We start from the raw sequence: 26,396 nt of genomic DNA on the forward strand, positions 1-26,396 counted from the left end.
TGTGTATGTGTGACTGCGGCTTTATGGAGGCCTTACAGCTATAGGTTGTACACGTGGTCCAGCTGTGCTTCGTGCTCAGGTTTTCCCAGCAGTGCAGGCTCACCACCCAGTTGTACCACATGGAAGCGAAAAGGTGCTGGGCATACTGGAGGGCAGGGTATGTCCTCTGACATCGCTGCAGCACACAGCACATTTACATAGAGAGGACGTGTGAGGGAAGGCTGGGCACGTAGAGACACGTACGGGACACACGGAGCGAGCAGCGTAACGAGGAGGTGCTGCCGGCAGCGACCCTCCGTGCGGTTCCTCCCGGGGCGACCTCCGCGACGTGACGCGGGGCAGAGGGGCTTCCAGGAGCGGCTTGGAGCGGCCGCGGCAGCGCTGCGGGCACCGAGCGGCCGCCAGGGGGCGCCCTCCGCCCTCCGTGGGCCGCGGGGCGCGCAGGTCGGAGCGGCGCGGCTCGGCACGGCGCGGCTGCCCCGGCGGAGCGACACCGGGAGGAGCGCGGGGCGGCTGCGGGGCGGCCGCGGATAGCGACGGCCGCTTGCTGCCGCGTGCGGGGCCGGATGGACCGGCGGAGCTGCGGGGAGGGCAGGGGGTGGAGAGGGCAGCCAGGGAGAGCCTCCAAATTCGCCGAGCCGGGTTGCAGCTGGAGCTGCCCGGCGCAGGGGTGGGGACTGCCCGCTTCCTTAAACGGAGCGGGAGCGGCGGAACGGCCCCGTGTGCCGCCCCGGTGTGCCGGGCCGTGCCGACCCTCTCGGGACGCGGCCGCAACACGTGGATCAAACTTTCGAGGGATGTGACTGCAGCCGGACGGAAACTCCACCGCATCGGGATTGTGCCGTCACGTTGCACGGAGCGGCTCGCCTCTTTCTGGTTTGATGTTTTTGGGTGTTTCGTCGTTGTTGTTATTATATTTTTTTCCCCCTCTTTTTAAATGGCTGCTTTGGGCTGTTTTTTCTTTTTTTTCTTTTTTTTTATTTTTCTTCTTCTTCTTTTTATTTTTTTTTCCCCTCTCTCTTCTTTGCCCTACTTCTCCGTGTTGGGTCGGGACTTTGAAAGCACGCCGGGGCAAACGCAGCGCTTGAGAAGCCGACAGAAATGTTGCAACGTCCCTGGTGGCAACGAATTTATTATTTGTTTCTTTTGCCTTTTGCGAGGGCAAAGAGGAAGGGTGGAAAAAAATCTCGATGTGATCAATACGGGCTTAAATATCCGCCTGCGAGCGGCCGGGGAGGCGCGGTTGGGGGCCCGCTGTCGCCTGCCGCTTCTCCGCACGGACTTCAGCCGAGCCCGAGCCCTTCCCGGGCGTAACCCCGCGGACCGGCGGCCCTGGGGAAAGGAGGAGGCCGCGGGGGACCCCCTCAGCCCGTTCGCCCGCTCCCTCTCCCACGGCTGGCGGAGGGCTCGGGCTCTTTCGGCCGTTGGAAGCTCTCGGCGTTTTCGCTCTCCGCGCACGGAGTTCCCCCGGGCTGTGCGGTGCCGAGTCACGGCGCGCTGCGGGCCCGGCCCGGGCTGCGGGGAGCCGGCAACGGGGGCGGCGCGGGGCTCTGCTGCGGGCCGGGGCGGCGGCTGCTGCCCGCGGGGTCCCCCGTGGCCGCGGGGCGGGGACCGGGGCTCGGCGCTCGCGATAGGCACCGGCCGGGGAAGGGAATTAAAAGAATAGTTTAATTTAAAAAATCGCGATCCCCGCCCGATCGGGCGAGCTGAGGGCTGGGTCTTTGCGGGCGAGATGAGAGGTTCGTGTCTTCAACTGGCCTACAAAGTCCCAGTTCTCGGCTCCCAGGACCTGCCGGGCTCGCAGCGGGCGAAGACGGAGCGGTTGGGGCCGCCGCCCCCGGGACACGGCGCGGCCCGGCCCGGCTCGGGGCGCCTCAGCCGCTGCCCTGCCCTTCCCGGCTCCCCGCGGGCCGTAGCGCTGGGTCGGAGCTCGTTCTCCGCGGACCGTAAGTGCGTCGCGTTCCTTCCAGCGCCGGGAGGCCCGCGGCCGGGCGCGTCGGGTCGGTGCCGTCGGTGGCCGTGCAGGATGCGGGCGGCCTTCCTCACCGCTTTCACTTTCAGAAAACACAGCTCTTCTTTATTTCCTCTCTTGTTTTCCTTTTTTTACCCCTTTTTCCCCCTTTTAATAGAAGCAGTCACACGAGCACGGAGCAGCCTGGTTCTGCTACTCCTCGTGTTTATGTCGCTGCTTTCTCCCCTCGCCCTTCGGGTGCTCCTCGTTATTTGCCTTTGGTTTTGATTCTGCATGCTGCACTTCTGTGGATGCTGGTTTGTGCTTCTTTTTGGGTGCCGTACCCACATAATGCCGTATGTAGGGATGGCTGTTTGCTCATCTAGCATATATTTATTGATTCCATGTCCTTCTGTATTATGTTACATTTTAGGTTCTTAAGATTAGAATTATTTTGCAGCTCCTCGTGACTGCTTGTTTGTCAGATGTCTTTCCTTCTCTCTTGTCGAGTCGAGAACAGTGATCTAGAATTAGGAGCAAGGCCAACTGGCAGCAGCGTTCTTGTGGCCACGTTCTATGAAAGCAAATGAAAGTTGGGGTGGCTCAGAAAACACACAGGACGGTTTTAAACAGAATTATTTCTTTGCTGTAGTGCTGCCCTTAGCGTGCACACAGACACCTACACAACTTTTACCCTCAGATCCTAGGAGATTTTTGCAAACAGAACCCGTTTTCAGTGCCGCATTCCGTACGCTTTATCCGTGAAAAACATTCAGTTTGTGTTTTGCAATTAGTAACAGTTTGTTAATGGCATTAGAGATCACCGCTCAGTTTTTCTCACTTTCGTTCAGGCCTGTGTATCCCGCACAGCACAGACAAGGTGTATTAATAGCTGTCCTGACGTGTGTCTGTGCACACAGATGGGTGTGCAGCACTGATCTGTGCGCAGTGTTACAGCTGCTGTGGACGCAGTTGGGCTGCCTTGGGCCCGTTCTCCTCTTGGTGCTGATTGGGAGCTTTCTTTGAAACCAGAACTTGAAGGAATTTATTTTTGCACATTTCTTTTCCCTGTTCGCCTCTTTTTCCAGAGGACTCAGCCTAGCAGCCACAAAAAGGGAAAGTATGCGAAAGTAGGGAGGAAAGGCAGAAATACTGCTCCCCTTTTTGGAGAGAAAGCTGCCAGGGAGGGTCTGCAGGTCTGCCCGTAGCCCTTCCTCCCCGCGGATCTCCAGCTCTTAACGAAATTAATCTGCAGTGAAATCACAGAAATCTGATTCTAATCATCCGCTGTGGAACGAGAGAGCTACAGGACGGCAAGCATGGTGTAAAAATACTTAAAGCATGCGAAGCCATATCATTAACACTAAAACCTGCTGGTGTGAAAGGGGGGAGCAGGGGGGAAGGTTTCTGTGCCTCCTTAGCACTCTCCTTGCAACTTCTTGTGCAGCTTCTCAGGTATCGCTGCCCAGCAGTGATCACTGCTGCTGTTCGTGTTGCTGCTCGGTCTGTGTACTGCTGGGTTTTCTCTTTCATAGGAGACTTTCTTAACTGTGGTTTGCTCTGGAAAGCTGGGTAAACTGCTGGGTTTAGCTTTTGCCAGATTTAGCATAATCTGGATATTTTTTTTCCAGCAGTAATTGTTTTCTTCCTGCATGTAAGCAGCTCTGGCAAGTTTGGCCCCCAGAGCCCTGTGCTGCAGTGCTGCACGGCGTTACTGAGGTGCTGCCTTTTGGTTTGTTCCTTCATTCAAGGTCCAGTCAAAGCGTGCTGCTTGTAGAGCTCAGTGCCAACATCGGGATGCGTTAAATCTGTTTGTTTGAGCTTCTGCCTCCTTATTTGCCTCTGAGAATCTTTTTTTTTCTCGTAATGGCATTTGTCAAGGTGAAAGGACATATTTTTGTCCAGCAATATTCACCCATTTGAGCTAACATGGATGTGGTTGTTCATGGCTGCCAGAACTCTGCTGGTGGACTTTCTGATGCTAAGAATGTAATTTTTCTCCGTTCATCTGCACTGTTTGCAGCTATTGTAGCCATATGTGCCACATTGATAAGTGCTCCTAACTTCTGTTTGTGCCCCAAAGAACACGCAGTGCCACGCAGATGTATTTCTCAGCATCTGTTTTACACTGTTCAGTTTAAACATTCCCTCTGAATTAAAGCTCGGGCTGGAGGAGAGCATTCCCTCATGCCCCAAATGACTTTTCTGTGGGTCAGATTACAAAGCAGAACTATTTTATTTTATTTTTGCATAGTATTGCTCCGAAGGCTGGACTGGGGGTAGGCCACACTTCAGCACTTTCCAAATGCTAACTAAGATGGTTCGAGCTTCTGCTGCAAGTTGTGGACAAGCTCTTAAATTACTGCTTTTAGTTCAGGAGCTCTCAGTAACGTGCTTTGCTCTCTGGGATGCAGGCTCTATTATTTCCCCCCCCACACCCCAGTTAATAATAATGGGGCTTTGTTTTATTTTTACTTCTAAACTTTATGCCTCTCTTACTAATGTTTCTGTGTGTACAAATGTGCTTTCTTCATCCGTCAGACTTGGCAATTCTTAAGCCACAATAAGCTAGTTCTGGCCAGTACAGCAAGGCTCTCTATTTATCAGGGCCTTTCTGGGGAAGTTTATTACACTGCAAGAGTGACATTTTCAGCCTGCTGAAAGAGTTGGTAAATATTTGGCAAGTCCTACTCCTTCAACAAAAAAGGGGCCATATTTTATCTGTGATAAGGCCTGAAAGAAAACTGTCTAGGCATTAAGGGCCTGAGTTGTTGTGCAGAGGGGTGGGGTTCGTGCAGGATATTCTTTGAATTGGACCAAGAGAAGTCAAATGTTTGCCTGCAATTTAGGAACCGCTGGTCCTCTATGTTTGCAAATAGGGACCTTCAAGCCAGGGTTGTATTTGGAGTTGCAGAAGGGCACTGAGCGTGGCAAGTGCAGTATCTGCATTACAGGTTTATGTGATCAAGGAGGGAAGGTTAGATGGAGGCCGTGCCTGCTATCAGCCCTGTTGTTTGGTCTGACCTTTCGCAGAAGCCTGGCTGTGTGTCACAGCCTTGCACTCTGGCTGTGCAGCCTTCTGTAGGCCTGAAGCACCCACCTCACAGACCTCTCCTTTCCCCTCGTTCTTGGCCCCGTCCTCACATGGCAGCGCCACGTGCTCTGTGCCAGCCCTATTGCAGCCTGCTCCTTCCTCACGCCAGCTGCAGGGATTGCGCTTTTCCCTTCCTACTGGCTTCATTGCTTTCCTTCCTGGGGATCCAAATTGATGTTCCAGAGGGGAGACGAGAGGCAGGAGTGCTTCCAGGGGCTGCAGGGCACAGCCTTCTGAGGCTTCAGCTGCTTCCTGCAGTCTGTGTGCCTTCCCTGTAAGGGACAGAGATGGGTGGCATCAGTGTGGCTTCAGCACAGTGTTGTCTCCCTTTGCCAGGTGTTATTTTTACTTGGTAGAGAGATTTCACTGTTCTGCCTGGGTTCAGTTGCTTTAGGAGAGGGAGTGAAAAGTGTGTGTGTGCACGTGGTGGTACTGATAGGGGATTGCAGCTGCTCAGATCCCAGAGAGGGGGGTATCAATGTGGGACTGGAAACCCATCCTTGCTGGGGGCACAGTGGGGCTCTGAAATCCTGACACCACTCTGTAGATTCGCACGAAGCTTACTGTGAGCCAGCAACAGTGTGGAAAAGGAATGATGAGCCTTGAAACTCTAGGAAATGACCCAGGGGTGATGCTGGTCCAGCAACAGCTTCTGCTTCCCTGTCTACCCAGTGGATTAAAGGTTAATGGCATATTGCCTTAGCATTAATAATCAAAGTATTTCTGAGGCATTGCTATGATTTTATGTGGATTTCCTGAATTTTATGTGGATCCTGGTGGCCTGTCAGCTCAGGAGGATTAGGTTGTTGTTTTTTTCCCATCTGTAGAAGCAGTGGACCTTTGTTCTTCCTCTCTTTAGACAGAAAGTTTTTCCCAGCGTCCTGCAAGTCCATGCAGGTGTGTGGTGTGCTCACATTGCATGGCATCATGCAGGACTGGAATATTTTTCCAGCGCAGATTAGTGACACCACTTACAGATCTGGGATTGGGGTCTTGACTGTGCCTGCTGGTGTTGCCATTCATTAACGTTACCTTACCTGTATGACATCCCATCTGACCGAGGTTCTGCAAGCTTGGTCTGGCAGCCCGTGGCACACTGCTGTCTGCCCTCACTTAGTTGCACAAATGCTCCCATCACAGCAGGGCCGGGGCTGCTCCCACCGGAGTCTCCATGCAGTGAAGTGGTGTCACTGCTTTTTACTGCTGTTTCCAGTATTTCAATGTGCAGTTTGCATTTTTTTTTTGCAATTGTAGGCATAGAATTTCCTCAAGCTGTAAAATTAGAAAGCAGATTTCATTCAGCAATCTCTCTTTGAGTGGTAACTCATAACATATTGTGAGAAATGTGATTCAAAGTGCTAAAATTAAATTCAACCAGCAGCTTGCAGAAGCTGATAGACACGAGCCTGGTGCTGTGCTGAAGTTAGCCGTGCTTTTGTGCTTGTGAGAAGAAAGGTAGAGCTCTTTAGGAGTGCCTCTGTGCAGTGCAGGGCTTGGCGTGCCCTGCTGCCAGGAGGGTTGACTCCCATACGGCAGCACAGGAGTTCAAGAAATAAAACCCAGAAGCTGTTTGATGCTGAGCTTCGTGACAGAGCACTGACCAGGCCGGGTTCTGTAGAGCAGCTGCAGCTGAAACATCTGGAATAATATCACATTTCCCCAAAAAGGAGTTCTCTTTAAGAGCAGCAGCAATTGCTGATATTTGAGAGGGTGGAGCGAGCAGCAACCTACCAGTGCTGGAAAATGAATTAAGAGCTTATAGGGTGAAATGGTGAGAGTTGGTCGGGAATTCATTCTGATCAAAAGATGAACAAACTGGGGGCAGTGGGACCCGGAGGACAGTCAGCACTGCAGGACGGGTTGTAGCAAACTGATCTGTGAGTTTGGAGCCAGAATCTGCATGAAAAGCCTTGTGTGAAAAGAGAGATTGTTTCATAAGGAAGAACTTGAATGTAGTTCAGTTAAAACGTGCTAGATTTTAAACTATTCATGCTGCTTTGCTATTTTATGAAAGAGAGATTCCTCAGTCGGACGGCTGTGGGTGTATTTCAACTTGAAGGATACTTATAAAAGTAGATTCAAAGACTCGGTTGCATTTAAAATGCTTTAAATTGCAAAATCTGCTTTGACTACAGCGATATTTTGTATAATTGTGACTTCATTTGTTAATTTTGAAAGAAATGTTTCTGGAGGAGGAGAATATTCCTATGCAAATACAGCTGTTCTGCAGAGCAAGAAGCAGCGAGGAAGGAACTTAATCACGAGCGAGCTTGCCCAGTTCAGTTTAATTTGCAGTTGACCATCAAGCCAAACAAATAATGCAATGACTGGAAAAATGTAATCAGATATTTATGCTATACGTGGTTTTTTTTTCGGTGTTGTGGATTATTCAGCAGTACAGTTAAAGGTATTCTAATGTATTAGGAGTGTCTGTTTCACAGGAGTTACGTGGGCCTCAAACCAGTTTGAGTCTGCATTTTAAAAGCAACTTAGATTGACTTGGCTTTGAAACAGTGGCACTGAAAACAAAATTCAGCTGAATAAATCAAAGTGAAATTCTTAAATCTGAGTTAGTGAGGAGCTTCAGAAACACCATCCAGAACAGAGTACCAAAGGAGAGAAGTCCAGCACAGCTCTGTGTGAGCTGCAGCGTTAGCTGCAATGCTGAGAGCTCTGTTTTGATGAGAGCTGTGTTAAATTTAGCTCCAGGATTCACATACTGCACTCACTTCATTGGAATGGTTTGGTTTGCATGTAGCATATTTCAGCTAGCTGTGCATCCCCTTGGGGAGTAAATCACAGCCTGAATGAGAACATTCACACACTTTTATGATATTAATGCTGTGTGCCATTGGAGGCTCTGCGTGCGTTCAGACTTTAAAGCTACCACTATCTCTGCTCTGCTTCCTGGGCTCCTAGTTTCTGTAACCGACCATTAAGAGCAGTGAGACACAATGAGAGAATGCTTTTTCTGTCTTGCAAACTTCTTTACGTAGCAAGAAGCTTCTCCCTTTAAGATTTCCATGGAGTGAGCTCTTCTCCCTCGCTTCCTCCAAGCATGGCCCAAGTGAGTAACTGCACTTGTATAACTGTTGTCTCACATGCCCCAAATAAAAGTGTATGAACTCCAAAGAGTAAGGAAAACGCCAGTTTGAGGTGTTATGTAATGGTCGTTACATAAAGTTTTGGATGTCTTTATAGTTTAAGACATCACTGCCTTTAAAAAAAAAAAAAATAAAACTAAACAAAAACCCAAAACAACAACCCACAAACTGCAGTTTCATTTCAAAACATCTGATAGGAATTTAAACTTCTAATATAAATTGGGATTGGAGGTTGTTTGCGTCGCAGAATGAGTGTACAGGTCTGCAAAGACACAGCAGGTATGCCCTGAAACATCGCTGGGAGCTGTGGCACCCCGGCAGGGTTTGCCAGTGCTGTGTCAGTTTGGTGGCTGGCAGTGATTGTGGATGAGCAGCTGTCAGTGCTTTCATCATTTTACAGCAGTGCCTTCAGAAATGAGCCTCTGCAAAGTCTGCAACTTTTTGAACTTTACCACTTTTTGAACTCCCAAGTGCATTGTCCAAATAGAAATGCCTTGTAACTAGCTAGCCACCCTCCTTAGACACCAGTGCTGAGTTATGGGCAGTTGCATGCAGGCAGCAAGCACAGGTTTGAGTGCTTAAAAATATGTATAGCGAGGCTGCTGTGAGCATGGCAGGCTGTGCAGGATGCAGGTTGGCTGCAGCCACAGTTGGTGTTGCACAGACTGGTGCAGGGCAGTGATGAGTTCTTCCTCTCCTCCATCATCTCCTCCTTGAGTAAACTTATGTGTGAAGGAAGCACTTTAGTTCGGATGAAAGAAATGGAATATATCCCAATTTGGCTTCTGGAAATGATCTCCACCAGAATGACTTCTAGTCAATGAAGGTATGGCCAAATACTTGGTGGTTTTTAGGTGATCCCCCTCACCTTCACTATTCTAGGCACAGCTCTGAGTGTAAGCAGCACTGCTGAGCTGATGGCCAGGAAGGAAAAGAGCTGAAAATAAAAATGAGGACACTGATAAGGTGTCTGACCTGGCAGCTAATGAAGAGCAGCGGGGAGCAGTCAGTGGGAGGCACTGGGTTTCCACACTCAGCACTTTGCTGCCTGCCAGCCCTGGTGCCCCTGCTCGCAATCTGCAACGTCCCCCAGTCTGTGGGGCCTAAGGGAAAATACCAACCTCAGGCTGTCCGTGGAAAGGACCCTAAAACTTGTGTTTATGGAGCTGCTCCTCCGATAGGGTGTGCTGGCAGCACTCAGCAGGCCCCAAATGGTGCAGTTCTGCTTTTCTGGATGTTGCTGTGACTTTCAAGTCTGTGGCAAGTGAATTTGGGTTTCTTTATCCTGTTCTTATGGCCCTAAAGCATCAGTGATGTTAAGAACACAAGCTCAGCGTCATGTTGCCAAGTCCTGTCTGGCTGAATTAATGGAATGTAGCAAATGAGGAGGAAGGTCCTGTTATTGCTCTAAGGAGGCTTCTGCAAACACAGGGCTGGACTCAAAACCAGACAGTATTCCCAATGTATCTAGCAATCTGTAGGAAAGCATTTTGAAGTTTACCATTGTGAAGTAAAGCTGAAATGAAAGAACAGATTGTGTCAGTTCTCCCAGAGCAGCATTACAGCTTAGCTGGGGGTTCCCTAATGATGCACTTCCACCCCCTGTGGAAGATGTTGCTGCATGTTGTACAATGACCAGCATGGTGAGCAGAGAGCTGCACAGCTCGAGCAAACAAGGTCAGTGTGAGAAGAGCAACTGGGCTCAGTGAGCTGTCTCTCTGGGGAATGGTTTTCTTTGCTCTGCATGCCCTGGCAGCCAAAATGAGCACTTTTTGTGAATGCACTGGCAACAAACCAAGGTGAGATGAGATTAGTTATGAGGAGGGTCCAGAACGTGTATCAACTCTTGTATCTGTTCCCTTTCTCAAAGAAGACCTCCTTTAGAGACAGTCAAACCTCCTGTGCTCTCCGTTGCTGGTTGGAAATCGATTTGCATGTGCTGTGCCTTAATTGGAATCTCCTGGCTGGTCAGTGTTAAATGGTTCTGTGGGGTGAACATGGGCGTAGTGCTCCCTGCTGTGGGGCTGTGGCACTCACACAACTGCATTTTGGATGCAGCTCTTGTCCATCCCTCCATGTCCCTGTGCAGTGGTTTCCTTGGTCACTGAGGAGGCTCTCAGCTGTGCCTTAGGAAAGGAACTGTCTGCTCCCCTGCTCCTCTGCTTGCTCCTCCCTGGGGACTGGAGACAGTTTGGGCTCCCTGAAGTTGTTATGATCTAGAAATAAGCCCTTGCTAGGAAGGTGGACAAGTGCAGTCAGAAAAATGGCCAGGGTGGTGTACGCTGCAGCTAATGAAACATGAATTTACATGGCCACCCATAGCTGATGTGTGTTTTATGGTTGAGTTCTTCCATGGGGTGAGTGCTGCTAGTGGTGCAGCAGTTCTAATAATGTGCTTCATCATTTTTCTGAGAACTCTGTACACTCCTCAGACATAAAATACTACAGAATCATTATGGTTAGAACAGATCACCGATATCATCTGGTCCAACTGAGTGAAAATGTTTGTGAATGAGGATAATTGCCTCATGTTTTCATGCTGATAAATAATATCCATACAGCTGTAATACCCATAACTGGTACCAGGGAGGGTGTGGGGAGAATGGCAACAAAAATTGCAATTAAAAAAGCCTGAAACCAGAGTTTGGATGAATTCTTAGGAGAGCACAACCACGGGAATATTCTTAAAACCTATCCACTTATTGAGCCTCAAAGAACTGGAAAATGGGGAGCAGTACAGTACCAGTTAGATCCAATTCAACCTCCAGGTCAGTAGCATGCTTAAGCACATGCTTAACTTCAAGCATATGATTAATCACATCCCTGGTCCACGGTGTAATTAAATGTGTGCTTAAGTGCTTTGTACAGCACAGTACCAGCCTGCAGGCGTACTCTGCATACTGGTGTGCCTGAGAAAGTGGTGAATCAGAAAGATTTTTGGCTGGAGTTTGGAAACCAGCTTGAAAGAGCTGGTTAGGCACCCAGGTCTCATATTTGAATAGCTATGGAAAAGCTAGTCTTGTTGGCAGAACGGTGTAAGTATCAAGGTGTGGCCATTTATTTTATGGTAATTCCCTAGTTTTGTTTAAAATGAAGTTATTTAAAAATCCCTTTTGCTTAGCAATTTCCTGCTGTTCTCCTGTAACGCTTTGCTTTCCTTAATGCCAGCCAGACTTGATTCTGCTCCAGCAGAGCTTGCCTGGCTGCTTCTCTCCTAACTTACTGGTCCAAGTGCAGGTAGATTCTGAATTGGAGGCAGCGCTGGTGGGTTGATGACAATAGCACACCTGCCTCTCCTGTAGATGATCAGTCCAGATGCAGATCTGCAGTAATGCCCTCAGCTGGGACCCAGCAGGTAGGTGTGCAGTGCTGCATGGCTGTACCTGTGGCCACTGCAGAGCTGATGGCCGTGTGCTTGGCGTGGTCCTGGGCAGAGCTTTGGCCTGGGACTTTTCCAGCCAGCCCTGGATATGATGTGAAAGTCTCCGTGGGCCAGAGACCATTATTAACAGGCTGTTTGGATGTGGCAGCCCTGTGTTGGTGGCTAGGTGATTTCAGACTGGACTGGCTGGCCCCTGCACTGTTTAATTTACTAGCAGTCATGTAGCCTCTTTTAGCCAGCGCTCCTCCCCTGGCGTTTTTTCCTAGCGTTCTCCCTTCCTGTCCCTTCCCTTGTGCCAGCCACTTTAATGCATTCGCCTTCTCACCAGCAGCTCCTTCTCCGTTGCTCTGGGATTGTTTTGCCAACACGTTTGTTTGACCATGCAATTTGACCGGGCATTGCTGTCATCCTCTTGTGTGCCAGGCTGAGCTGGATAATGGTCTTTTGCTGCTTGAGGTGGGTATAATGTGGAGATTCCAGAAGACGCTTTGGTGACTAATTGTTCTATTTCATATACTTAAAGTCAGTTAGGTGCCATAATTTCCTTGTTCTGGGAGGTCTCTGTATATAAATGCTAGTGAGGTCATGGTAATGAGGCAAGTCAGTGCAGTATTAAATGCTACTATCTCAACTATTGGCTCCTCCATTGCTGAAAGGTGGGAGGATGGTTTTCCAAGTAGGCTCCATGGAAACTCTGTGTAATGTGTTTGATTATCCAACGTTGTCATTTTCAAAGGAACCAGTCAAGATTAACAGGGCCTAAATGTACCATCCCCTAAAAATAACTCTGGCTTTCCAGCTCCTGCTGATGGTGGCAGAGATGTGAGAGCAGAGGAATGATGTTCCAGTCGAAAGAATTCAAAGGAAATGAATTGTAAAATGTCTGTGGCCAAGGCAACCCCTTGTCAGCCCTGGGAGATGGGTTCTCCTCTACCAGTACCCAGGTGTGTGTTAATTGAGTGTCTCAGCACAATGAAGACAGAGAGCTTGATGTTCTGCATGGAAGCTGGGCTGCCATTGAAGACAGCAGCAATCGGTCTGTTTTCTGATGACTGGCAAAGTGAGAAACTTCCTGAATTCAACTAATGCTATGTTTTTGTTTTCTTTTGGGTGAGAGAGCCAATGAGCCCCGCTAGCTGGTGACTTGTAGAGCACGCTTGGGCTTGCACGAAGGACAGCCCAATCAGAGTCAGACTGTGGTGGCAGGACCCAAAGCTAATTAATGCCCTATTAGTAACTCATTTGTGGCTGAAGGGATTTCCCAAATGCCAGGCACGGTTATGCTGTGCCAGTCTCTCTTGAGGCAGGTCTTGTTTGGCATAGATTGGACCGCATTCAGGCATGCATTCGTCCTCTTGCACTGCAGTTAATATTTTCTTGGGGACCTCTTTTAATTTTTAAGATGACGATCAGCCCAGTGTTGCTTTTGAAAGAAAAATCTGAGAAATGCTTCTTTTCAGAGAGCAAATCCCATAAATAACTGGATTCTGGAAGCCTGCTTTGCCAGTATTTCTCCACAGCAGCTCATTACTTTCAGGGCCTTGTTGGTATCGGCTGTCTTCTCCATGCCATGTCCTGTGGCTCGCTCACCTGGAGCCGGCCCCACTTTTGGAAGGCAGAGTGCACACAGGGTCCCTGAAGCACGGTGCACACTCAGCGGCTCTGAAGGCTGCTCTTTGTCTCCATCAGGCTACCTGGAGTCAGCTCTGCGGCCAGCTGAAACCAGAGGCTGAGGCTGTTGGCTGGGCAAAGCAGGATGGCAGCAGGCAGCCGCTGTCACAAGGGCCAGAGCCTCTGCTGTGAGCGGGTGTTACTCATTTGGTAATACCAGTCTATTCCAGCTGAGGATCTGCCCCTTTGTTTTGTCTATAGGACAATTTGTTTTCAATTTTTGTTTCTGAAATGAAACTGTCAAGATGAAATTCACACTTAAAAAATTGAGGGAAACGGCCCTTTGTGCGTTTCTAACAATCCTCTTCAATGACTAAAGCTGGAGGAATTTTAGAAACTGCATTCACTTCCTACCTTTGGTTTCTTTTTGTGCTGTTCTCGTGCTTTATGAATTGAATTTCGAATGTAACAGGCCAAAAAGCTGTCAGTCCCAAATCTCCCTCCTGACCTGAGTGTAACCTAGGGACTTGTGCTCTGATGCTGAAGTCAGTCTGTGCCTTCTGTGGCAGCAGGAGCAGCACCTCCCTGTGTGGCAGACGCAGCCGTGTGCTGCCTTTCCAGCTCAAGAAGGAACACGTAGACCCTCCATGAAGGGGGGTTTTCCCAGGGCAGGGGACATCCATCCTCCGGGAGTCTGCCAGCTACCCAGTGCAAGTAAAACAAAATCATGGTGAGAGAGGCTGAACCAGGCTGAAATCTGCAGAGTCCAGCTGCCTGCTGTGCTCTGCCCTGGTGAGCTCCATCTGCTTGTGCTGCTGGGGAGGCTCCCTGCAGGGTCTCATGGGGTTGTCTGCTGAGCAGTGCTGCAGGGACCTGGTCCTCACCTGGGGCTCCTTCCAACTACAAAGAGCTGTCTATTGTCATTCCAAGAGGAAAAAAGAAAAGAAGAACTTTTTAAAACTAATAACAGTATGCATCTCATTTTAATTTTAGTCCTAGAAACTACTTGGTGCTCATTACAAAGGAATTGATTCCTTAAACGAATGAAGCAGCAGTGCTGCTTGCAGTGTGGGACTGCTGACACTCTGACTCATGCTTTGCATCTCACAGGATCTGGCTTTTATGCTTCATTTAGGACACCAACGTCATTAGCATTCAGAAGGCTCCTGCTTTTTTTTAATTTATTACGATACTGCTGTTACATTTATTTTTTTTTTAAGATGCAAATAATATTTGGATCAGAATCACAGCTCATGTTTTATTACCAAATCAAGGCATAATGGTTGCTTTCATTTAACTTTCAAGCGTTAGAAGAAATTCTAAATGAAAATGAGGTGTGGCTTTGTGCAGCAATGCGAGGAGCTGAGGCATTTGCCGGGTGCCTGGCTGGCTGCTGCCATGGAGCATCATTTGCTGGTGAGAGAGGTGAGGACATTCATCTTGTGCTGCACGTGGCTGGGACCTTGGGCTGCCTGAACCTCAGCATTTCCATTGCATGCAGAACAGCTGTGCCAGCCCTGCCCGTGTCCCTGGAGATGGCATGTTTGAACGGCAGCAACTCCAAACACGGCGCAGCTCTGCAGCTCAGCCCCATTGTTGTGAGGCTGGATGTGACACAGCAGCGTGCAAGTGAGCCCTGCAGAGCGCCTGGGCCTGCCCAGGATGGCACCCGAGCTGTGTGAGATTGCTGCTCATAGCACACCTTGTGCTACAGTGCTACAGTGCCGTGTTTGTCCTGACTCGTAACTGCTGGGAATGGCGAAGAGTGTCTTTTGTTGAGGGGCCGGGCGTTTTTAATGCAATAGGGGGAGAAAAAAATAGCACTGCAAGTCCTCAGTGCTTCCCTGCTCTGCTCCAAAGGCCCTTGGAGTCCCGGAGCAGCTCTCAGAGCTCTGTCCTCATGGGCAAGCACTGCTTGCCCAGCCCGTAGGGCTTCCCACAGCACGCATGGGGGTGGTGTGCCCATCCAGCACCCCACAGTGAGCTCAGGGAAACAGCAGGGTGGGAGCATGCATGGGAATCTGCCTATGGATTCTGTTGAGTCTGCTGCCATCAAGATTCAAATTAGCAGTGAGTTAAAAGAAAAGTGCTACTCCTCGCCCTACGAATATGCAGGGTTGGGCTGGGAATTCCAAGAGGATTTGTAAATGAGGGTTGAAAACTCCCAGCCAACCACTTGGCACCTTTTTAGTAGGAGTATTATTTAGTAAGTATAGCTCTTAAAAATCACGTAAACTGAAAGCGGTTGAGAAATCGGTGGCAATTACTTACTTGAACTCTCGGCTTTATTAATAAATGAAGAAGAGCTGCTCGTGCAGCCGGGCAGAGCTGCAGTGACAGTGCACACACAGCAGGTGCCCACCGGCACTGGGACCTCTGTGTTCCATGGACAAAGCGCGGTGCTTCGAGCGCTTGCAGGAGCGGCCATCGCTTCATTTTGCCCCAGTGATTCGGGGGGCACGTGAGGGTTGCTTACAGCGAGGTGTGCTTTGTCTGATGGCATTTCTGCCGAGTGACAGACGAGCCATCTGGCGTTACGCTGAAGTGCAGCGCAGCGTTTTCTTAGGAGGGAGCCTGCAGCGATGACAAAGCAGTTCCACACCTCCGCTGCCTGTGTCACAGCAGGGCTGCTGCTGGCAGATCAGCAAAGCCAGCATGAGATGGCAGAGCCGTGCTGGAGCGAAAGGAGTCCATCAGACCTCTGCCCTCCTAGGGACGTGGAGGGGACTGAGCGGCAGCAAGAAAAATGAGGGACTTTCAGGGGCAGCTGTGTTTTACTAACCCAGTCATAATGCCCCTAAAAATCCTTATTGTTCTTGCAATGGTCAACTGTGACCTCCGGCACGGGGAGGCCTGGAAGGTAAGCACGAGTGCTGGGTGCAGAGCGAGCATGGTAGGGCAGGTCTGCCTTTGGGAAAGATTGCTTGCAAGCTGGAGTGGTGTTACAGGCTGGGGAAAGTGGTGTTACAGGCTGAGTTTCCATCAGAGGTGGACTGGAAAAGCTTCACTGTTAATGGTGGTATGGAGAGTGCATTGTTGTATGAATCTGAGGGCATGAGAACTGGAACACAAAGTGGGAGAAATGAAAGAAACCAAGCACTTTCCCTCTCTGTTTTATCTATCTCTCATTTCTGGCTATCAGATCAAAATGCAGCCAGGGATCTTCTCAAACCAACCCCAGAGACGCACAGCCCTGACCACAGCATTCCAGCAGGAGCGTGGCTGGTTAATAGCAAGGGATTGGGGAGCAGGGGAGCACCCCGAGCCACACAGATTTACTGGTCCTTTACTTAGCATTATAAGTTGCTCCATTGATTGCAGGACAGTCACAGGACGTGGGAAGGTGGCCATGCAGCATCACCAGTGTGCCTGGGCAGCAGGGAGCCACCGACTGCTCCACTGATGGCCATGGGCTGGGCAGTGCCTGCCTGTGTCACTGTGCCCCTATTCTGCACAGCTGTCTGCTTGCTGATGGAAGGGCTCCATCCTGCAACGTTCCTGCTCACGTCCCTTCCTGTAATATCACAGGACTGTGCTGCCATAAATGATTGCAGTCAGATGTATTTTAAAAAACTGTTTTTTCAGATTCCAGGACAGTGATGTCTGCTAGCTTACTGCATTATTACATCTGCATTTCTTCCTTTTTTTTTTTTCTTTCGGTATTCAATTTATTCTTTTCATGTTTGGGAAAGTGTTGGTGGTTTTACACTTAATGCCTTTCATTACATTGGGAACTGCCCTCTCCTTGCTAACTCCCTGCTTTACTCCTTGGTCTGCTGAATTGCTCTCAGCCATTGCAGATCTCTGCTCTTTCTCATCATCTTATTCTGAGCTTCATTCCTGCTTAGGGCAGAGATGCAGTAATTGTACAAAGAAGCAATTTGTTGAACAGAACTGTAATATTCAATTATTCTCCATCATGCATTCTAACACCTTGTTTGCATTTCTGAGAGCTTGTATGTGTTAAGTTTTTGTTTTCATTGAACTCTACAACAAAAAGCTTTTCTCCTTTAATAACTTTACCTAGGGAGATGGATAATCAAATTAATCTGGCTCCACAACGCTAACTGTCCCCTTCCCAGCGTCTGGTTGTTTTAATCATTACCTGTTTGAAAAGGCTCTCTCTATCAATTAATTGATATTTTTATCAATGAATTCTGCTCCATGTGACTGCGCCAATAGATTAGAAATGCATGCTTATTTTTATTTTTTTCCTTCTCTCTACACAGACTGCACAGACTTGCCTTTACACATCACTTACCTATTTTTAATTGGGCTGTGTGGCTCCACAGCAAGCATTACTCATTTGTTATTTGTCATTCTCAGGAACATTTCAACTGCTTTTCTTAAAGCTCAACTCTATGTAAAGGAGAAGTGACTAGAAACCCCAAACTGGGTCCTGGGTCTTGCTTAACTCTGTAAAGCACACTGACTTGCTGACACGACTCCAGTTAAGGTATGGTATGAATCAGGAGCTCCAACAGCCGCTGTGGAATGAGTGCATTCACGTGAAGTCATCCTGCAGCAGCTATTGCTGCAGAATAGTCAACTGCTCTGTGTAAGCAAGCCCTAAAAGACAATCCTGGTCCCAGCAGTTGTGTGACTAGGTAAGGGAGGTAATGGGCACAAGAAAGGCGTATTCTGTCTGCTAAGGATGGGCTGGGAGCAAAGAAACCTGTGCTGCTCAGGGCTGCCTTGCAGGTCGCTGCCTTTGGAGTTGTTTGCTTCAGGACTTTCTGCTTTGATGCCTTTGATTTCTGAGACCGGTCCAGCATACGAAGCCACAGACTGTTTCCTCATGTAGCTGATGCAGTGTCTTCACCTGACACCAAAACAAGATGTGAGGAATTGAACGTTTCCCCTGGTGAGATGCGTGGATGGAACTGACCTGCTTTTAATCCTGTATCTACCGATCAAATAAACAGAAGCACCACCACTACTAACAAGAATGACTGACGCTTAGTGCTGGAAACAAGAAGATCCAGAAGGGGTTTTTGTGCCTATGTTACAATTTTTATCTTTAGTATTCACATCTTACTCAAAGTAAGAATATTTGTATGTTAAAATAAGCCCCTTTTTGCTTTGTAATACTGGATTGAGCCTGCCCAGCTTCTTCCTATCACAGCTCTGCCCCGTGGAGAGAACCCAGTGGTGGATGTGGAGGTCAGAAGAGCTCCTCCAAATGCAGGGGATGTGCACAGGACAATCCTGCAGCTCTTCCTGAAGCTAGTGCATGGATGAATGGATCATCTTCTCATGTGCTATGGGAACTCTGCCTATATAAATGTCTGACAAACTCTTCCAGTGCTTTATAACCGTGTTTCTTCTACCTTCTGGTAAGCCACAATTTCCTGCTTGTGCATCTCTGTCATTTAGCATCTCCAGCCTGGCTTGGAAAATGCAGAAATTCCTAAAATAAATGTGTTTTGAAAAATAGACACGGGATTTTTTCAGTCAGTCTCAATGGTGCTGCCCTAGACTTCTTGAAGTTGCCATCCCTAGAGTATGCTAAGTAGTATGAACATTAAAATAGACCCTGCCAAAATAAAGCATTCGCTACTCGCATGCAGATAATTCTGCATGGATAGCAGAAGATGTACTAAGCTTGAGCCACCATTCATATTTCTCTGTACATCAAAGCAACTGCTCCAGAATCTTTCAAGCACCAGTGTTCCAGGCTGCAAGGAGCCTCTGGCTGCACAGGACCTTTCTGAACTGCCCTGTGATGTTATCAACTGCTTTCAGTGCACAACATCTGCCTGGATAATTTAATCTGGTACATTCATTCAAATAGAAATTGTGTGTCAGCCACATGATCTGAATTAGACCAGCGCAGGAAATAACATTTTGCAGGCGAATTTGGTGCCTTCTGTCACTGGAGCCCTTTGCTACTTTTTGATGAATAGCTGTTTCATGGAGGAAATGTGGTTATTAAGGCAAACTTTCTTCATGATTTAAATTGCTTTCAGCAAAACTGAAGAAATCCAAGCTGCCAAGCAACCTTTAGTTTTAGCAGATTACTGCTGGGCTTTGTCTTTTTAATTAGGCCAGTGTTGATCAAGTTTAATTAAGAGAACTGGTGAGACAGCCAGGACAGCCTTCCTAAGAGCTGGACTCTGTTCTGGGGCCCAGCTGGTATTGGTTGAGATTTAGTTCTCTAAAAAGAGAAATAAAACAAAATAAAACCTTAACAAAATGAATAGACGCCTTGAGTCACAGCACACAAACTCATCAGCTGGCGTAGAACAGTGGGACTTCTCTACCTACCTTTCTGTGCAGCATCAAGTTTTAAAGCTGGTAACAGGATGTGACTTCTGAACCTGACAGCCCTGCAGACAGAAATTCATCATTGCTGAGGATGATTCTGCCTTATATGCAATTTGGAAAAAAAAAAGTACATACTTTTACTTGTCTATTAAAGACACAAGAGAAAGATCCATGGTTTTCCATGTAAATAACTGTCAGAAGAGATGAGTTAAATTCCACATTAGAATTCTTGATATTCCTCTATTTGTCATTGTGCCTTCAAGCTGATGTGCTGTAATTATCCCTGAACGGCTCCCTCATGACCAGGGCACCTGCTGAGCATCACCTATTAGGCTTTTACATCTATAAACTTCACCTGCTCCCTCCCTCTGTGCAAAACCAAACTGGTGCTTTCTCTAAGCTCAAAAGGAACCTGTTCACATATGAAGAGTAAAAGCAGAGAATTCAGAGTTGTAGCAATCAAGTTTATAAATCAGGTAAGCCCAGGGAGAGGGGAACAATACATTTATTAGTCTGCAATTAAGGGAGGGCAGGGAAGTTTTCTCAGACAACTCAGACTCCTGAGGCTGCTCATCTGCCTCGTGAGAGAAGCAAAGTACACAGCTTCACTGTGATCCTGAATCTGAGGCTGAGCAGTTTGTTTTGCCCTTGAGCTTCCTGTGACTTCAGTGCAGCATTTTTAAAGGGAAAATTGAACAAAGATTTATGGGTTGCCACAGCCTGTAGTTTTCAGACATACTGCTAGTTCATCCACTCCTCCCACAGTGGACTAACATGCCCTAATTATTGCCAGCACATACAAAAAGCATTTTTAATCATTATATCATAAAGTGGGACAGAAGTGGACTAATGATACAGAAGGGACCAAATACATTTTCAGAGCTCCAGTACACAGGACAGGGTTTGACCATCAGTCTGTAAGCAGAAAGGTTGTCACAGACAGCCAGTCACAATATATTCTGATCTTTTGCTCAGCACAGATACTACCTGCAGTACCAAGCTTTGGCTCCATGACAGATGAGAAGCAAATCTATGGATTCCAGTGCTTGCACTTCCAAGTTGTTATGGCTTGCTATTAAATGGGGAAAGGAAGCCAAAGGAAATCATGTGCATTGGAGTCAAATACCATTTTTAGGAGTGGGAACTGCATGAGTATTTCACCAGTGATTAAAATAGCCAGGGACCAGGGCACACTAATGATTAATGATCTCTTTCTGCAAGCTGAGGACATGTCCTACAGGATCTGGCCCTCCTGAGAGACAGACATGAAGTACAGTTTGGCGGAGCGTATTTAAAAGGCATGAGCAAAAAAGTACAGAAACAACAGTACAAGGCATTACTACAAGAAAACTCTGGTTTCCAGTGAGGAGCTTCTGGGAGTTCCTCTTTTTTTTTTTTTTTCCCCAGCTGCAGGGAAGGGTGAAAACTATCAGCTATAAAAATATTACAGTTTATGCTGTTAAACAAATCATAATTTGTCAACAGGTAGCTGAATTATGTCCAACTCCACTGAGAGCCAAAACTGATCTTTTTTCCCAATGCTGTTGTATAGTAACAGCTGGCAGAACACTGTCAAGCAAAGCTGTGCTGGGCTGATAAATAAACCAATGATCCTCAGTGTAGGAGACAAACCATCTCATGGAGAGACTGCAGCTCATGCTGGGATGTGTTGAACAAATGCTTGTTAACAATCTGCACACAGGCAGAGAGTTGCTTTATGAAAAGGTGCTAGAAAAATGTTATTTGAATAAAACACAGCATTCCTAGGGTTATCAAAAGAACCAGCCAGGTTTTAGGTCTCAGAGTCACTAAAGCACAGCAGCAAACCAGTGAACATTAGCATTTCTTGTTCATTCAAATGGAGAGTCTGGTAACTGGATTCTGGATGAGTGGAAAGACCCAACAACTTCTAAGATACAGCAAGGCAAGCCAGAAAACCAACAGAGTGATATCTGCTTCTATTTGTTTCAGAGCTCCCAAATTCTGCTGGAGAATTTTTCACTTTTCAGTTGTTTCTGAGGCAGGAGGAGACTTGCTCTGATTGCAGATGCTGTGTTGCCTCTAAGCCAATCAGACTACACTGTCCCATGTGGGGGAAGGAAGGGTAACAAGTGAAAATGCCCCATCAGGAGATACAGCTTCATGCTGGTGCTCAGATCCTTGTGCAGCCACCATATTATGCTCTGTGTTTTGTACTTAACACCACGCTGGTTTTGTCCTTGCTTTGCAGGCATTTTGTTTTTATCATGGGTAAGAACAGGAATGTGTGCACTTCTGTGAAAGAACGAGCACAGGGCTGCAAGCTCCATCTCAGGGCAAATAATATTTTGGCAGGAAACCTGCAGGAGATTAAATTAGGGACCTAAAGACTGAATATTAAAACATTTCAAACTTTTGAGTTCTTTTAAATAAGCAGCAACAAAATGAAGCAGTCTGACCAAATTAGCAGGCCCAAAGTGCTAAAGGAATCCTCTAAGGTTCATTTATTTACTGATGCAGATTTAGGAGAACTTTTTAGGCTATTTGTATTAGTAGCTGTATATGTCAACATGCTATTTCCTCAATGCATTCTGAGTCCAGATTAGCTAAAGTTTTAGGTGTTGGCAGACTTGCTACAATAGAAGGGAAATGCCACTGGAATAACTTTAAACATGATCCAATCCCTGATGATTCACTGGATGTGTTAAAATTTCCTTTGAGACCATGTAAGTAATGCAGGGACTGGAGTGCAGAGTGCCTGTGACTCAGCTCTCTGCAAGGCAAAGGGAGGATGTCAGAATTACTCACAGGGACAGCAGGAATCTCATTTATCTATTTATAGGCAAGGCTGAGATGAGCTCGTGCCATTGAAGAGCTGAATTTGCCGGTTCTCCTTGGGGGGAGGAAAAGGGAAGGCCCTACCTTTAGCTTCCAAACCCAAGGACTCTGGCCAGCTGCATTTTCCTGTCCTTGGACGAGCAGCACGGGGCACCTGGTGCAGACCTGTTGGAGAGCAGAGCAGCCCCAGCCCCTGGCACCAGTTCCAGAAGGGCTGCAGGACGGGGAGGTCCCATGTCCTGAGCTCAGGGGACTCTTCCCACTGCAGGAGCATCACTGCAGCATGTGTGTATGTCAGCCAGCTTCATTTAAGAGGTGCCGGTTAGATGCCAGCACTCACTTTGCCAAAAGCCTGTTTACTGCTTCTCTTCAAAGAGGTACAACATTATTCCCCGTGCGGGCATTTTGCCTAACAGGCCATCAGAAAAGGAGAGCTCCAAGGGACAGAGCGGGGAGCTGAGCACACTGCCTGCCTCCAGCCTCTGCACAGCCTGCAAGGCACTGACAGCGTCGAGACAGCAATTCCTGAAGGTGTGCTTTCAGCAATGTATATTTAGGTTTGGGAGGTGAAAGATGGTCACATTTTGGGTAAAAAGCAAGAGCTCAAGCCCACAGCAAAATGTTTTAGTGACACTTTTTCTGATACAGCCAGCACTTAGCAACACAAACTGCAGCCTTGTTTTCTTACTGAGAAAGAAACCACTCCATGGTACGCACCGCACACCGCACTGCTCCATCACTGGGAACACCTTTGTGGTGTTGGTTGGGCAGTTCTTTCCACTCCCTGCATTTAGCTGCTGTGGCTAATTCCCTTCCCAAAAAAGAAGTTATCTAGGAATGCAGGGCTCTGGATTACTGATCCAGCCTCCTACTGTTACATTCAATTACATCATATTGTGCTTTTTGGCAGGCTGTCCCAGCACTTCATTTAAAATTTTCAGCTTTAATATCATTTGTTCTTGTGCCAGCATCATAATTTAGTTTAAACAATTCTCTTTTTCCTCTGATCTTTACCTATCAGATATATTTACTGAAAACAATCCTATCTCCTCTAGCCTTTGTTTTGAAAAACTAAACAAATGAAACTCTTCTAGTCTCCTCTTGTTCTAAACCCTCTGATCATCCTCAGTGCCCTTCTCTGTACCTGCTAATCTTCCTCAAACATGAGTGAACCTGTACCTTCTAGGATTGTGTTTGCCTCTCCATATCAGATTGGTGGCTCACAGTTATCCCTGGGAGCAAGTAAGCTCTGCGGTTTTTTTTCCACCCCCCTGCCTTTGTCATCTTCAAGTGAGTAATATGATATTCTAGTTATTAATTTCTAACTGCACATCTTACTACTTTGTCCATTCTATTTCAGATGAATTCTGTCATTCACTCATTGCTGACTGATGTTCCGATCATCCTCTGTATTAAGAAAGCCCGTGTCCTCAGCAGATTTCTTTACTACATTCCTGCTGCTGTGCCAGACTCATTAATGAAACAAGCAAGACTGAACTCAGCACTGACTCCTGAGGAGTTCCACTTACTGACTGCCTCTGTCTGGCATTACTTCTCACAGCTCCCCTCTCCTCTGCACTTTAACAGTTTTGCATTCACCATCCACACTAATCCCCATCGTCTCAACTTCAACCAGTAATTTCCCCTGTGGTATAATATCAGATTCTTCACTCAAGTCTGGATAGAGTAAATCACCTGTATTTCATTTGCCTAAAAAAAAAATCAGTCATCAAAGAGAAATATCAGGGTAAGCTGAACTCATTTCATGTGCCAAATCCTGGGATGGAAATCTGCCAGTGCACCTTCACCTGAGCACACTGAATTCTTCATGCTTTTCTTTCCACCTTACATGTGATGATTTTCATTCCCTTACGTATATTCCCACTAGAAATCCTGTCTTTGTCCCACTGCTCAATATGATCATCTCTACTGAAAATGTGGACAAGGTGTTTTTAATTCATTTTTAGACTATATGTAGTTGGGTCTAATCTCAACCCCATTCTCACTCCGTAACGACCATGTTTCTCCTCTTTTTATTTCTCCAGTTGAAACCCTCTGCCATCTGTTCTAATTTCCTTTTCAAGTCCAATTCACAAGCTCACCTTTGACATTTCATTCTGTCTCTACCTTCCCCATCCCAGCAACTTCAAATTGGACGACTGAGGCAAATCCTGCCTCCAGTCTTCTGCTCCATCACTTTTCTCCAATGCCACCTTTGTGGCAGTAACTCGTAAGGCAGGTCCAGAACTGCTGCCCTGAACACATCACTGGAGTAGTGGCTGTTCAGGACCTGCAGGGTAAGCTGCTTTGTCAGCCCTGTGATAAGAGTGATGGACTCCATCAAAGAGCAGAGCAGAGCATCATACTCTGTAGCAGTTCCTCTCCAGACATCTGATTTCAATCCCTAGCTGCATGCCAGCAGAATACCCTCATGCCAGTCAGAACTTCTGCATGTCAGTTAATGCTCCCCATGTGTTTGGGGCTGGTTATTTATCCCACTGGGGTTGGAGCATTTCCTGTCAGGGTTAAACTTCCTGCATGTTTCAGCTAGTTTTGGAATCCAAGTTCCATCACATTCAATTCCTCAGCTCTGCAGTGCAGCTGATTCCACTAATTAGCTCCCTTAATTTCTCAACATTTGCCCTCTTTGAGATGAGTTTGTGTGTCACTACAGACGGTGCTGAAGATTCAGTCCTAACGAGGTGCCTTTAAAAGCTGTGTTTCTTACCCAGTCCTCAGAGGCTTTGGCTGACTCACAACTTGGTGCTTTAGAGGCTGTGAAAGAACTGCACTCCCCTTTGTGCATGAAGCAGACTCTGTATAATCTTATCATTGCTCAGTATTACTCAGCATTTTCATTCTGTATCCAACTGAGACAATAAAGAGCCTAAAAGGCCACAATTCAAAACATACTGCACTGGATGGAGAGTCCAGTTAAGTCCCTAAAGTGAAGTCCAACGCTTCCTACCCCCACTGAGATCACTGCAGCACTCTGCTAACCAGCTCTGCCTACCAGAACGCAGGATGCCCGTACCTGCCTATTTGCTTTGAATTCTGCCAATTTCCTGCAGAAAGCAAAGCCCATCCAGACTGCAGCTGACCAGTCTGAGACGTGCAGACAGGTAGCAGAGGCCTATCTTAGACTGTGCTTAGACCAGCACAAGAAGCCATGTCCACAAGGGACTTCTGAAAAACGCAAAGCACCATTAAAAATCCAGACCTTATTGCCAGGACTCCGCATGTGACACATGTCCTCTCTTTACCTGCTTCCTCCAGAGCAGCAGCACGGCCCTCTTCCCAAGCCAGCATGCAAGTGATACAGCCATAGTGCTGGGGCCACGTTGCTATCTGAGATAGATGGAAGCTGTCTTCTGCTGCCAAACTGGTGCACGTTCAAACCCTGTAGAAAGAGCTGAAATGGCAGAGCAAAGTAAATTTCTCTCCTCCTCTCCCTTCTCTTTCAAGGGGAGCAAATATGCCCCTTTCCCAAAACACGTCTGCCTTGAATGCTCCCTGCTCTGCTGGGCACCTACTGACCTTGGCACTGTCACAGGACTCGTGTTTTTCTGAAAGAGTAACCTCCTTGTCAAGAGGCTTATTGCTTTGGGAAACACAAAGCAGTCTTGTCCTCCAAGTGTCCAAGCCTTCTTTTCACGTCTGTTTATTCCTTCACTAGCATTTATTTTTGGCCCTGAAAAAAAACAACCACACAACTCCACATTAAAGGGATGGCGTCCAGTTAAAACCCACATGCTGCACCACCCCTTCACACCCCTTTGCAGGGGAAGGCAGCAGAGGAGACCAACAAAAAGCTCAAGAAAAACTGTCTCCTGTTGGGCACAAAACTGCCTTTGCTTTCTAGTGAAAAGGCAGCAGAGCATCCTCAGAACCACAGAGCACATTGGTCAAATAGGCCAAATCCTGCATGCCTGAGGCTTGTTTGTATATACAATCAAAAATTCAAGGGCCAAATTTCCATTTGTCCTGGAAAATCTTTCTAGTTGGTATTATAAAAGGAGCCCAGGAGAGCAAGATGCCAATGTTCCACAATGTCATACTGAGTTTGAGGCGTGTGTAACTCTTGGGCAATCCCAGCCTTTGCAACACAACTTATCAAGGATATAAAATCAGAAGGGCAGTTTCATGCTGCTTCTATGCTGATTCCACACC

This window comes from Tetrao urogallus (assembly GCF_951394365.1).
Source record: "Tetrao urogallus genome assembly, chromosome: 18".
Taxonomy (NCBI): domain Eukaryota; kingdom Metazoa; phylum Chordata; class Aves; order Galliformes; family Phasianidae; genus Tetrao; species Tetrao urogallus.